The sequence below is a fragment of the Mya arenaria genome, chromosome 6, assembly GCF_026914265.1.
Source record: "Mya arenaria isolate MELC-2E11 chromosome 6, ASM2691426v1".
NCBI lineage: Eukaryota > Metazoa > Mollusca > Bivalvia > Myida > Myidae > Mya > Mya arenaria.
In genome coordinates, this window is record NC_069127.1 from 58,500,819 (window position 1) to 58,513,344 (window position 12,526).

The following is a 12,526-nucleotide window of genomic DNA, read 5'->3' on the forward strand; positions in this document are numbered from 1 at the left end:
TTGGTTGGGTTATGTGGGTTACAGAAGTGTTGGGTTGTGGGGGATACAGAACTTTTGATGTGTGCGGGATACATATGTGTTATACGGAGAGGGATACAGACGCGTTCATTTGGGATACAAAAAGTATATGTCGATGTAGGGTACACATTTGTTGGTCAGTGTGGGATAGGGAAATGTTGGACGGTATGGGAAAGATATGCGTTGGTCGGTGTGGGCTAGAGACATGGTGGTCGATGTGGGAAAGAGACGTGTTGGCCGGTGTGTGATACAAAGGTGATGGTCGGTGTGGGCTAGAGACCTGTTGGTTGGTGTGGGGTAGAGACATGTTTGTCGGTCTGGGAAAGAGACGTGTTGGTCGTTGTGGGATACAAAGGTGGTGGTCGGTGCAGGAAAGAGACGTATTGGTCGGTGTAGGATGGAGATATGTCGATCGGTGTTGGATACAGACGTGTTGGCCGGTGTAGGATAGAGACGTGTTGTTCGGTTTGGGCAAGATACATGTTGGTCGGTGTGGGTTAGATAAATTTGGTCGGTGTGGAATACAGACATGTTGTTCGGTGTGGGATAGAGACATGTCAGTCGTTGTTGGATACAGACGTGTTGGTCTGTGTGGGAAGGAGATGTGATGGTCGATCTGGAAAACGGACATGTTGGTCAATGTGGGATACAGAAGTGTTAGTCGGTATGGGATACATACGTGTTGGTCGGTGTTAGATAGAAGCATGTTGGTCGATGTGGGATAGAGACATGTTGGTCGGTGTGGGATAAAGACATGTTGGTCAATGTGGGATACATAAGTGTTGATCGGTTTGGAATACAGACGTTTTGCGCAGTGTGGGATAGAGACATGTTGGTCGGTGTGGGATAAAGACATGTTGGTCAATGTGGGATACAGACGTGTTGGTCGGTGTGAGAAACAATTGTGTTGGTCGGTGTGGGCTAGAAACGTGTTGTTAAGTGTGGGTCACAAACGTGTTGGTCGGTGTGAAATTCAGATGTGTTGGTCGGTGTGGGATAAAGACATGTTGGTCGTCGTTAATACAGACGTGTTGGTCGGTGTGGGAAACAATTGTGTTGGTGGGTGTGGGCTAGAGACGTGTTGGTCGGTGTTTGTTACTAACGTGTTAGACGGTGTGGAAAACAAACGTGTTGGTCGGTGTGGGGAACAATTGTGTAGGTCGGTGTGGGAAGGAGGCGTGATTGTTGGTTTGGGATACAAACGTGTTAGTCGGTGTTGGATACAAATGGGTTGGTCGGGGTGGGATAGAGACGTGTTTGTCGGTGTTAGATAGAGACGTGTTGGTCGGTGATGGATAGAGACGTGTTGGTCGGTGTAGGAAAGAGACGTGTTGGTTGGTGTGGAAAAGATACATGTTGGTCGGTGCAGGATACAACCATGTTGGTCGTTGTTGGATACATACATGTTGGTCGGTGTGGAATACGAACGTGTTGATCGATGCGGGGAAGAGACGTGTTGGTCGGTGTGGGATTTATACATGATGGAAGATGTGCGATACAGACGTGTTGGTCGGTTTGGGATAGAGACATGTTGGTCGGTGCGGGACAGAGACATGTTGGTCGGTGTGGGACAGAGACATGTTGGTCGGTGTGGGATAGACACATGTTGGTCGGTGTGGACAGAGACATGTGGTCGGTGTGGGATAGAGACATGTTCTTCGGTGTGGAATAATGGCATGTTGGTTGGTGTAGGATACGGACGTGTTGGTCGGTGTTGGATACATACATGTTGGTCGGTGTAGGAACGAGACGTGTTGGTCGCTGTGGGATACAGACGTGTTGGTCGATTTGGGGTACGTTTGTGTTTGTCGGTGTGGAATAGAGACATGTTAGATTATCTGGAATAGAGACGTGTTGGTCGGTGTAGGAAAGAGACGTGTTGGTCTGTGATGATACAGACGTGTTGTGTTATGTGGGATTCAGAAGTATTGGTTTATGTTTGAAACGGACGTGTTGGTCTATTGGGGCTACATATATTTAGGCTAGGTGTGATACAGAAGAGCTGGATAATTAGCGTTAAAGGAATGTTGGGTTGGTCGGGATACAGAAGTGTTGGGTTAAGTGAAATACAGACGTGTTGGTCTGTGTGGGACATGACGTTTTGGTTTGTGTGGTAAACAGAAGCGTTTGGCTATTGGGACAATGAAGTGTTGGGTTATATGCGAAACAAAACGGTTGGGTTATGTGGGATACAGACGTGTTGGTCTGTGTGGGACACAGAAGTGTTTGGTTATAAATGATACAGACCTGTTGGATTACTAGTATTTGGGAAGTGTCATTCTGTGTAGTAATGTAGTGTTGGAAAATGTAGGATACAGACATATTGTGATAGGTCTGATACAGACGTGTTGGTCGGTGTGGTATACAGAAGAGTAGGGCTATATGGGATACATACGTTTTGGTTTATGTTTGATCAGAAGTCTTTGACTATGTGTTGGTTATGTTAGATACAGAAGTATTAGGTAATGTTGGTAACGGACGTGCTGGAATATGGGGATACAGCCGTGTTGGGTTATGTGGTATACAGAAGTTTTAGGTTAAGAGGGCTACAGAAGTGTTATGTTAATATGTGTGATACATAAGTAATGGGAAATGTGGGTTACAGTAGTGGTGGGTAATCTGGAATACAGAAGTGTTTGGTAGTGTGGGATACAGAAGAATTGGGTAATGTGGGATACAGAAGTGTTGGGTTATGTGGGATACAGAAGTGTTGGGTTATGTGAGATTTAGACGTGCTGGGTCATGTGGGATACAGAAGTGTTGGGTTATGTGGGATAGAGACGTGTTGGGTAATGTGAGATACAGAAGAGTTGGGTTATGTTGGATACAGAAGTGTTGGGTTATGTTGGATACAGAAGTGTTGGGTTATGTGGGATAGAGACGTGTTGGGTTATGTGGGATTTAGACGTGCTGGGTTATGTGGGATACAGACGTGTTGGGTAATGTGGGATACAGACGTGTTGGGTAATGTGGGATACAGACGTGTTATGTTATGTGGGATACAGAAGTGTTGGGTTATGTGGGATACAAAAGTGTTGGGTTATGTGCGATTTAGACGTGGTGGGTTATGTGGGATCAGAGGTGTTGGGTAATGTGGAATACAGACGTTTTGGATAATGTTGGATACAGAGGTTTTGGATGTGGTTAGGTTGTATATAAAAGTGTTGGGTAATGTGAAATAAAAAAGTGTTGGGTAATGTGGAATACACAAGTGTTGGGTAAAGTGGGATACAAAAGTGTGTGGTTATGTTGTAAACAAATGTGTTGGGTAATTTGGGACACATATGTATAAGGATAATTCGGGTAACAAAAGTGTTGGGTAATGTGGGATACAGAAGTGTTGGGTAATGTGGGATACAGAATTGTTGGGTTATGTGGGATACAGAAGTGTTGGGTTATGTGGGATACAGAAGTGTTGGGTCATTTGAGATACATACGTTTTGGTTTATGTTTGATCAGAAGTCTTTGATTATGTGTAGGTTATATAAGATATAGAAGTATTAGGTTATTTTGGTAACGGACGTGCTGTAATATGGGAATACAACCATGTTGGGTTATGTGGTATACAGAAATTTTGGGTTAAGCGGGCTACAGAAGTGTTATGTTATGTGGGATACATAAATGTTAGGTAATGTGGGATACAGGGGTGTTGGGTAATGTGGGATACAGACGTGTTGGGTTATGTGGGTTACAGAAGTGTTGGGTTATGTGGGATAGAGAAGTGTTGGGTAATATGGGTTTTAGTAGTGGTAGGTAATGTGGGATACAGAAGAATTGGGTTATGTGGGATACATAAGTGTTGGGTTATGTGGGATTTAGATGTGGTGGGTTATGTGGGATTTAGAGGTGTTGGGAAATGTGGGATACAGAGGTGTTGGGTTATGTGGGATACAGAAGTGTTGGGTTATGTGGGATAGAGAAATGTTGGGTTATGTGGGATTTAGATGTGGTGGGTTATGTTGGATACAGAGGTGTTGGGTAATGTGGGATACAGACGTGTTGGGTTATGTGGGAAGAAGAAGTATTGGGTACTATGGGTTTTAGTAGTGGTGGGTTATGTGGAATACAGAAGTGTTTTGTAGTGTGGGATAAAGAAGAGTTATGTTATGTGGGATACAGAAGTGTTGGGTTATGTGGGATTTAGACGTGTTGGGTTATGTGGGATACAGAAGTGTTGGGTAATGTGGGTTAAAGTAGTGGTGGGTAATAAGGAATACAGAAGTGTTTGGTAGTGTGGGATACAGAAGTGTTGGGTAATGTGGGTTACAGTAGTGGTGTGTAATAAGGAATACAGAAGTGTTTGGTAGTGTGGGATACAGAAGTGTTGGGTTATGTGGGATACAAAAGTGTGTGGTTATGTTGTATACGAAAGTGTTAGGTAATGTGAGATACAGAAGTATTGGGTAATGTGGGATACAGAAGTGTTGGGTTTTGTTGTATACAAAGGTGTTGTGTAATGTTGGACACAGAAGTGTTGGGTTATGTCGGATACAGAGGTGTTAGGTTTTAAGGACACAGAAATAGTTGGGAATGTGGGAAACAGAAGTGTTGGGTAATGAGGGTTACAAAAGTGTAGGGTAATGTGGGATACATAAGTGTGTGGTTATGTTTCAAACAAAAAATTATATCAAAGAAGCTTTATATCAAATAAATGCCAACGTTGTCAATAAATTATCTTTTTAAGTTGTCACATTAATACATCTCTAAAATAGACTTATTGCGCAACAAATTGCATAAAAGATTTACAACTGCATATATATTCGGAGTCTTTTTGAAAGAAAGATTTTCGACGAATACCCATCTTCATGTCCGACACCGTGTTGGATATGCCTTTGAGAAACGGCTCTATAAATCATGGTGGCATTGCTTTGTTTAGACCTGTGTCAGTTATGTTAAACTGTTCAATTGCGTTTACATTTTGTTCAGCAAAAATCTTCCTGGAGTCGTTTAGATAAAGGTACACGCGGTCGGCATCTCAAAACTGGTTCATGTTTTTGGTCACACTATGTAATACAAGAACTTGGCATGGACCCAAATCCGGTACCCACTTTTCAAGTCATTTTTTTTTTTGGTTGGAACCCTTTTCAGGCGTTGTTTTCACACGTTTAACATGTGTTCTTCTTTGCTCTACCTTCTTGTATAAAGAAAGGCGACAACTTAACCTTACCCGAGATAAAATTCACATTGAAAGCAACAAGCAGATTTCAATAATGATATCTGGATGAGCACCGAAGCCAACAAACAGGATGTATCATTTTGAAACTTCAAAGGGGGCATTTGCATCGATGACATGAGCATTGAAGAAGAATTGTGCTATGGTAAGGTAATTGTCCTTTTCAACGTAACTGCGGTACTGAACCTAGCGCATGCACAAAGCGTACCAGGGGTGGCAAACGTCATAAACAACAAAAAACAAAACGTAAAAAATGGTGAAAAGTTGCTCTGTTTTAGGAAGCCCACATCGCGCAAATTCTGTGGCGAAAAGAAAGGAATTCGGTTCTTCAAGTTTCCTAAAGGTTCACACAAGCGAAGAAGCTGGATTCAAGCCATGAACAGAAAAGACTGGGTCCCAAATGGAAACTCGTTCGTCTGTTCAGCACACTTTGTTTACGGGTGGCATAGTTATGAGGTATTATTAATGGTAAAAAATAGACAGGATACATTGATTTGGGTTTTAAAAAACTCATGTTTAAATTATCATACAGACATTTGAAGCTGCTGCAAAGGACCACAAGGAAAGGGAGGACAGCATGCTGCATATGTCAACTGCGATGCACACATACTGTGGAGATGGCAAGAGTGTTGTTGACGAAGTTGTTCAGACAGGTTCCATTGAGTACCATGATGATATTTCCATCACTTTCACAGAAGATAAAGGTGATTAACTTCACTGCTATTGTTTCATGAATTAATTATACTTTCTGAAAGGATTGTTTTATGACATCAGTGTGTTTGATTTCATTAGAATGTGTAAATAAACAAGCGTTTTTGGCCATAATTTGAATCCATTACAATCGCTCATCTCAATGGTTATCCACACTACTATGAAAGCTGCAATGCAGCATGACTGTGTTATGTTTCAAGACTTTATATTATTACATTACTTCTTACTTTTTCATTGTCGGTTTAAAGCTGCACTCTCATAGATTTACCATTTTGACTTTTTTATTTTTTGTCTTTGAACGAGCCATTTTTTAATTGATGTTTTATGCATTTTTCTTTCTAACGGGTTTAGCCATAAAACATTAATTTTCGAACAGAAATATGAAAATCTATGCTCTTATTTTTATGTCAGCAATCTTGTATCATTGGTTTGCAGATATTATAAAACTGTGAGAGTGCAGCTTTAAAGTTGCATGTGAATAATAAATAAGCAAGTATATACATTTCTTTGAATTCAGTATATATATTCCACAGGCATGCAGTGTGACACAGACCCCCTTATAGAGGAAAACCAACATCTGAGGGAGGAGAATGAAAGATTGACGAAAGAGCTGAAGATGATGAAGTGGGGGGTCAACAAAATTAAGGATGATGACAAGGCCACAAGATTTTATTCTGGTCTGCCAACGTTTGCTGTCTTCATGTGCTTATATAGGTAATGAATGAGTCATTCAAAGGAAGCATTACAGCATTTAGTTATCATTCAAGTCATGAATTATCACCCTTTTCTGGTGTGGCTGCTTATGAATTTACTATACAATTGTTGAAAATAATTATTTAACATTATTATACTTAAATTATTATTTTTTTAAATATTTTGGTGAATATCGGCTTGCATGCTTGATGTTTTGCTAACACAGGAGTATCAAGCATAACACTGACATTAGCAGCTGCCAAGTTAAGCCATTTCATTCAATACAAATATAATGAAATAATTTATAAATTTCCCTTTCAGCTTCCTTCTACCTAAGGCCAAAACAATGCAATATTGGAATGGCGCCAATACCCCAGTGAAGGACAGGCAAAAGCCACAAAGTTCAAGTTTGACTTTGATTGAACAACTGTTTGCTGTACTTTTGCGACTAAAAGTTGGACTCTTGGTTCAGGACATTGCAGATAGATTTTCCATATCAAATTCAAGTTTTTCAAATATCTTTATAACTTGGATCTGTTTATCACATGAGGAGATGAAAGTTATTAATGTTATTCCCTCCAGAAATATTATAAATGAAACAATGCCAACAAGTTTTAAGAAATTTCCAAATGTGATAATTTATTTTAGAATGTACAGAAATATTTATCCAGCGATCTTCTAGTCTTATTAATCAGAACTTAACTTTTTCAAATTATAAGCATCACAACACTATGAAATTTCTTATTGGCATAACACCTTCAGGTGTGATCTCATTTGTTTCTGAAGCTTGGGGGGTAGAATTTCTGACCGGCAAATTGTTATAGACAATGGTATACTTGGTTTATTAGAAGCAGGCACTGGCACCGGATTTTCAAACTCAATCATTTTTTAAAAAATCAAAATAAATCTTATAATTCCAAACTAAAATTTATTATAACGAAAATGTGAAAAAATATTCAAAAATATTTTTTTTTTATAAATATGAACTTTGTACTGTATAATATACTAACATGGTATTGAACGTTTCTCTACCCGGGTCACGTAATCATCTAATTACTCAGTTCAAAATAACTTCTGCAGATTAACAGCCATCAGAATTTAAGAATATGATATCCATTAGGGATAAAACGATGATCGAGTGTTGTCGAAAGTCGATTTTTGTGTCCGAGGTCGGGGGTAATCGATTTCATTATTCCATAATCGATTATCGCTAATGTACGGCAAAGGGAAGTAACCGTGTTGTGTATTTACTAATTTTCTTTAAAACGGGAAACGGTACGGACTTATACGGGGTTATACGTCAATATCAGGGGAGCTAACTCTCGCAACATTCGTTTCAAAATGTCAGCTCCCATGGACGAACGTGTTTTTTTAAAGTAAAATATCATCTTCATTGTAATATCAAATAAAAAAAAATATCAAGTAAAAATGATTATTTATTCAGCATTTCCCCATGTTATATCTTGCTAGAAAAATATTAAATTCATTTCAACACGATGTCATGATAATTGATAAGTATTTCATGTAAAAGATAGGTACATTTTTTAAAATGCTACATGTAATTACATTTTGTACTACATTTTTTTCCAAATTATGTAATATCTGTTTTAAAGTGATGAAAATGCTGATAATTATGTAAATAATTCATCAGTTTATGGTTGATCTTTTTAATAAATATTAAACTACTCTCTGGTATATACTTGTAGTGTGGAAAAATTAAGTTTTTATTCTCAATTAGTTTAGAATTAAGTTATCTCCTAAAAACATTTTACTTAATTATCAATTGTAACCTGGAATGTATAACAAAACATAATATAAAACATAACTGATTGTAATATGTTTATTCATTTAAAGACATGTATGTACAAACCAATATAGTTTTGGATATATTTGTAATATATTCACTTGTTCCGTTTCGATAATATAATCGATGATTGATCGAAATGGCTCGTCCGATTATTTTCGATGATCAATTATGACTTTGGTCCGATTTTCAATCCCTAATATCCATCTTCCAAACACCCCACATTAGCATGCGAAGAAATTCGCCGATCATACGATTTTTTTTACTTTATTCCCATTTTTCTGTTTTCCTAGTTTTTCTACCACCCTGGACTGTTTTTCGTCCAGTTTGTAACATGCGATTTGATTGGTCGAATGAAAAGTCCTCATTGGGCGCGTATTTAAAATCTCAAATCATTAACAAATTTAAATTCTAACATTTTGGCCCTTCTACTCCGTTAACAAGCAAATCATGAATGAAAGTCCACATGAAATATGAAGTTGCAAATATCATTGCAATGGTTATATTGATTAAGGCATATTTATAACCGAAAGCAACGCTCACTTTGCACTCAACATAACAATACAGTTCTTATATATTGCTATATTCTTACTGTTCGAAACGAAGTAAAATCGATAAATATAATGAAGGAGCTCTGTTGTCCTTGGGATTTGAGTGACTAACCACTAACAGTTAGGGGAACGCATCCGGCTCACCCCTCCCCCCGCCACACACACACCCCTCAAAAAAATAAACTATATAAATATATTATAAATAAAATGAAAATAAATACATATTCCTATAATAGGATAAAAAAACAGCGAGAGAATAATCTTCTGATGTATTTTCCAATGTACTAGTCAAAAAGGGTGAGAGTGGTTTGGTGGATTAAGATGTCTGCCTCCAATCCATAAGTTATTTGGTTGTATTCAATCTGGTGACAAATGGAACAATCTGATGACCTCTTGAACGTACACAGTACTGGTTTCCAGGGGCGTAGCTAGCCCTCTATTCATATGGATTCATAATTGTGCTGGTCGGGGGGGGGGTATGAAAAATTTGAAAGCAATGGAGCAATCTGATGTATTCTGGACGTTCTTAGGTGTTAATGGACAGTTCAAGGATAGTAAATCAACAAATTTATTTTCTCAGATCTTTTCTACAAAATAGCAAACAAATAAGGTTCGATAATGTGAAAAACACTCAGATTGTCTTACAGAAGTCTAATTTTCTGTCCTTTTGCCATTGAACTGTATAATTTCATACTCGATGACAATGTGCATATGTCTGTTACATCATGTAGTCAAACAAGCATAGTGATTCTGTAGCTTGGCTGAACTGTTTTATTTTTTGTCAGAAACATGTAGATTCAGCCGTGTATTTCGCGTATAGGCAGCTACGCGCCTGGTTTCTACATTCCAAACAGACTTAGGCTGTTAAGTTATCAACTTTCATCACAATCAAGCAAATGATTTTATATGTTTTCTTAGATAAATCTTGCTATATAAGTTTAAAAAATATTACAACACAACTACATTAACAACAAACATGAAATAGTTATAGTGACTTTAATACGACTAAATTTATCTCATAATTTCATTATTGTATTCTTTAATTCTATGATACTATTGTATGCAGGCATTAGCTTGAACTCAACATATTTATGTTTATCTCACATTTTTAGCAATATTTTCAATTTTTTTTATTTATATACTTGTCCATATATTTTGTCAATAGAATAACAATTTGCTAATATCTTGTGCTTCATGTACAACAAAATATTATGTTTTTGCACGACAATGTGCTAATTAAATGCAATTTAAGGCTCTTAAAATGCTTAAACCACATGAGCTTCAGGGGGCTTCGCCCCCTTGGCCTCCACAAGGGCGCCGCCCTGGACCCGTAAGGGGGCCTTTCGCGGTCCACTTAACCCCCCGCGAAAAAGTGGCGACAACTTTTAAGAAGCCAGGGGGAACCCTAAAAAGGTAACAAATCACTTAAAGTTCAATACAGCTAATTTAAAAGACAATACATCACTTAAAGTTCCAATAGAGCTCTATAATGGAGTTTATTCATAAGAAGTTTATAAAAAGATTTATTTTGCTGAAAAGCATCAGTAACACTTGATACTTTTTAGGGCGCCTCATTTAAAGCAGGGATCTTCAAAGTTGCATTCAAAAAATGATTTTGCTTTTGCTCTATAGTGATTTAAAGCTGCACTCTTACAGAGTGAATGTCTGGTAAACAGTGATATAAGACTGCTAACAAAAGATTCGAATGAAGTTTGTCATGTTTTTGTCTGCGTTCAAGAAGTGTTTGAAACAAATGCAATTGCACAATTAAGAATTCATGTTGAAAGAAAGTTAGGACGTGTAAAAGAATTCCGTTTGTTTGATGTTGTGTTACCTTTATCTCTTGCACCAATAGCCTCAAAATGTTTCCATGTAGCATGTTGGTTAACAAATTTAGATGTTCCAATTGTTGATAAATACTAAATAAACTAATTAAAATACTTAAAGTGACACTCTACTTCTAAATCAATACATACACATGTAAATCACACCTAACATTTTGACTGACAACTGATTAAGATTTACAGTGATCTTCTTCAATAAGGTTGGAATAATGTGCTTTCTGCACTGTTATTTCAAATAACACTCAGTATATGTCATCAGAACCATTGTTTTCGATAATTTATGTCCTTGCTGGTATACTAAAATATTTGAATTAATTGTGGTAAATCTTATTTGGGAGTATACATGTATCTCTAAGAAAAGAATCTGTATTGCATCATTTTACAAGATCATTTATATGTCAGAAAAATACCGAAGACCTTAAACATGGTAATTAGTTACCAACTCACTGTACATTGTACTTATTTTTAAAAATATGCATTGACTAACAGTAATGTGTGATGTTGTATAGATGATTATTATCAGTGGAATGTGATGTTTTGGAAAGGATTGATTTAATACTTGTTAGTTATTAAACCTGTATGAGAACGGACATGTTTTGAGCAGTTTAAGACATCAAATTACGATGATATTTTTCCAAGATGTTATGAAATATTTGGAATGGTAACAAATAAAAACAATTCAAATTTATGCTGATGACTTTATAAAGTTATTGTAAAAGCCTTTCAGTTTCCTTAACATGTCAGAAACAAAGTTTGAATCAAAGTAAATTCTCTGGACAAATAAATTGTTCTTTTGACCACCAGTCCACACAACAAAGTCACACCATGGAAGGCCTGTCACTGCCATCGTCCCCTGCACCAGGGCATAAATATGATGAGTCTTGTAGAGTGCTGGGCCAGAATCTGAATCTGCATGTAAAAAGATGGAATGCTCAACAAATCTTCCACTTCTGACATAAAAAATTCTCTTTTGTCTACACTGTAGGGGCATTCAAGTTCCAAAACCCCTTTCTGGCAATCACAAGGCATTGACTTGTCTACGACAACTTCCTTCACCACTTAGACAAATTAATAAAGCTAAGATATATCTGGAGAAGTGAACCAGTCCATTGTGCCCCGTTGTAAATTGGTCATGTTGCTTTATAAAAAGTTTCCAAAATGAATTTAAGTTAAAAGCACATATATTTGCAAATGAACTATGTGTATAGTGTGAGTAAGTTATCTTGAATGCATACTGTTGTCTGGTCAGAATATCATGGCACTGATATTCTCCAAGATGGGATCAGGAATTGTCTCCACCTCCATCTCCTGTACTGCTGGTGGTGCACTGTCTGGAATTGGTGCCACGTGTGCCATACCTATTGTAAAAATTCAAAATTATTGTCTTTGTAAGAGATGATTTTTCGGAGATTGAATCAATTTAGGAAATATGTCTACCTCAGTGTGTATGTTCTATTAAATTAAGTTTACAATCATGTTGTTTCCATTTTTTGGCCTAAAATGTTCAGAACATCAGAGCTATTTATTATGTACACTGCAATTTAATTTGAAATCCTACCAGTTTGGGAAAATACGGCTTTAAGGTCCTTCATCTTCTGCCTGTAAAATTCTGCATCCAGTTACCTATCAGTAGAGTGTCGGGGATCGAACTCCACACAACCCTTAGTGGAGACAGGATGATGAGTAGGCAATCTCGGCTTGCTCAAATCAAGTTGGCTGATGGGCTTAGGAT

General features: G+C 37.6%; 1 pseudogene; it reads left to right on the plus strand.

Annotated features, from left to right (window-relative positions):
• The first annotated feature begins 223 nt into the window (after positions 1-223).
• On the plus strand, positions 224-7,363 carry LOC128237942 (uncharacterized; annotated as a pseudogene).
• The last annotated feature ends 5,163 nt before the right edge of the window (positions 7,364-12,526 follow it).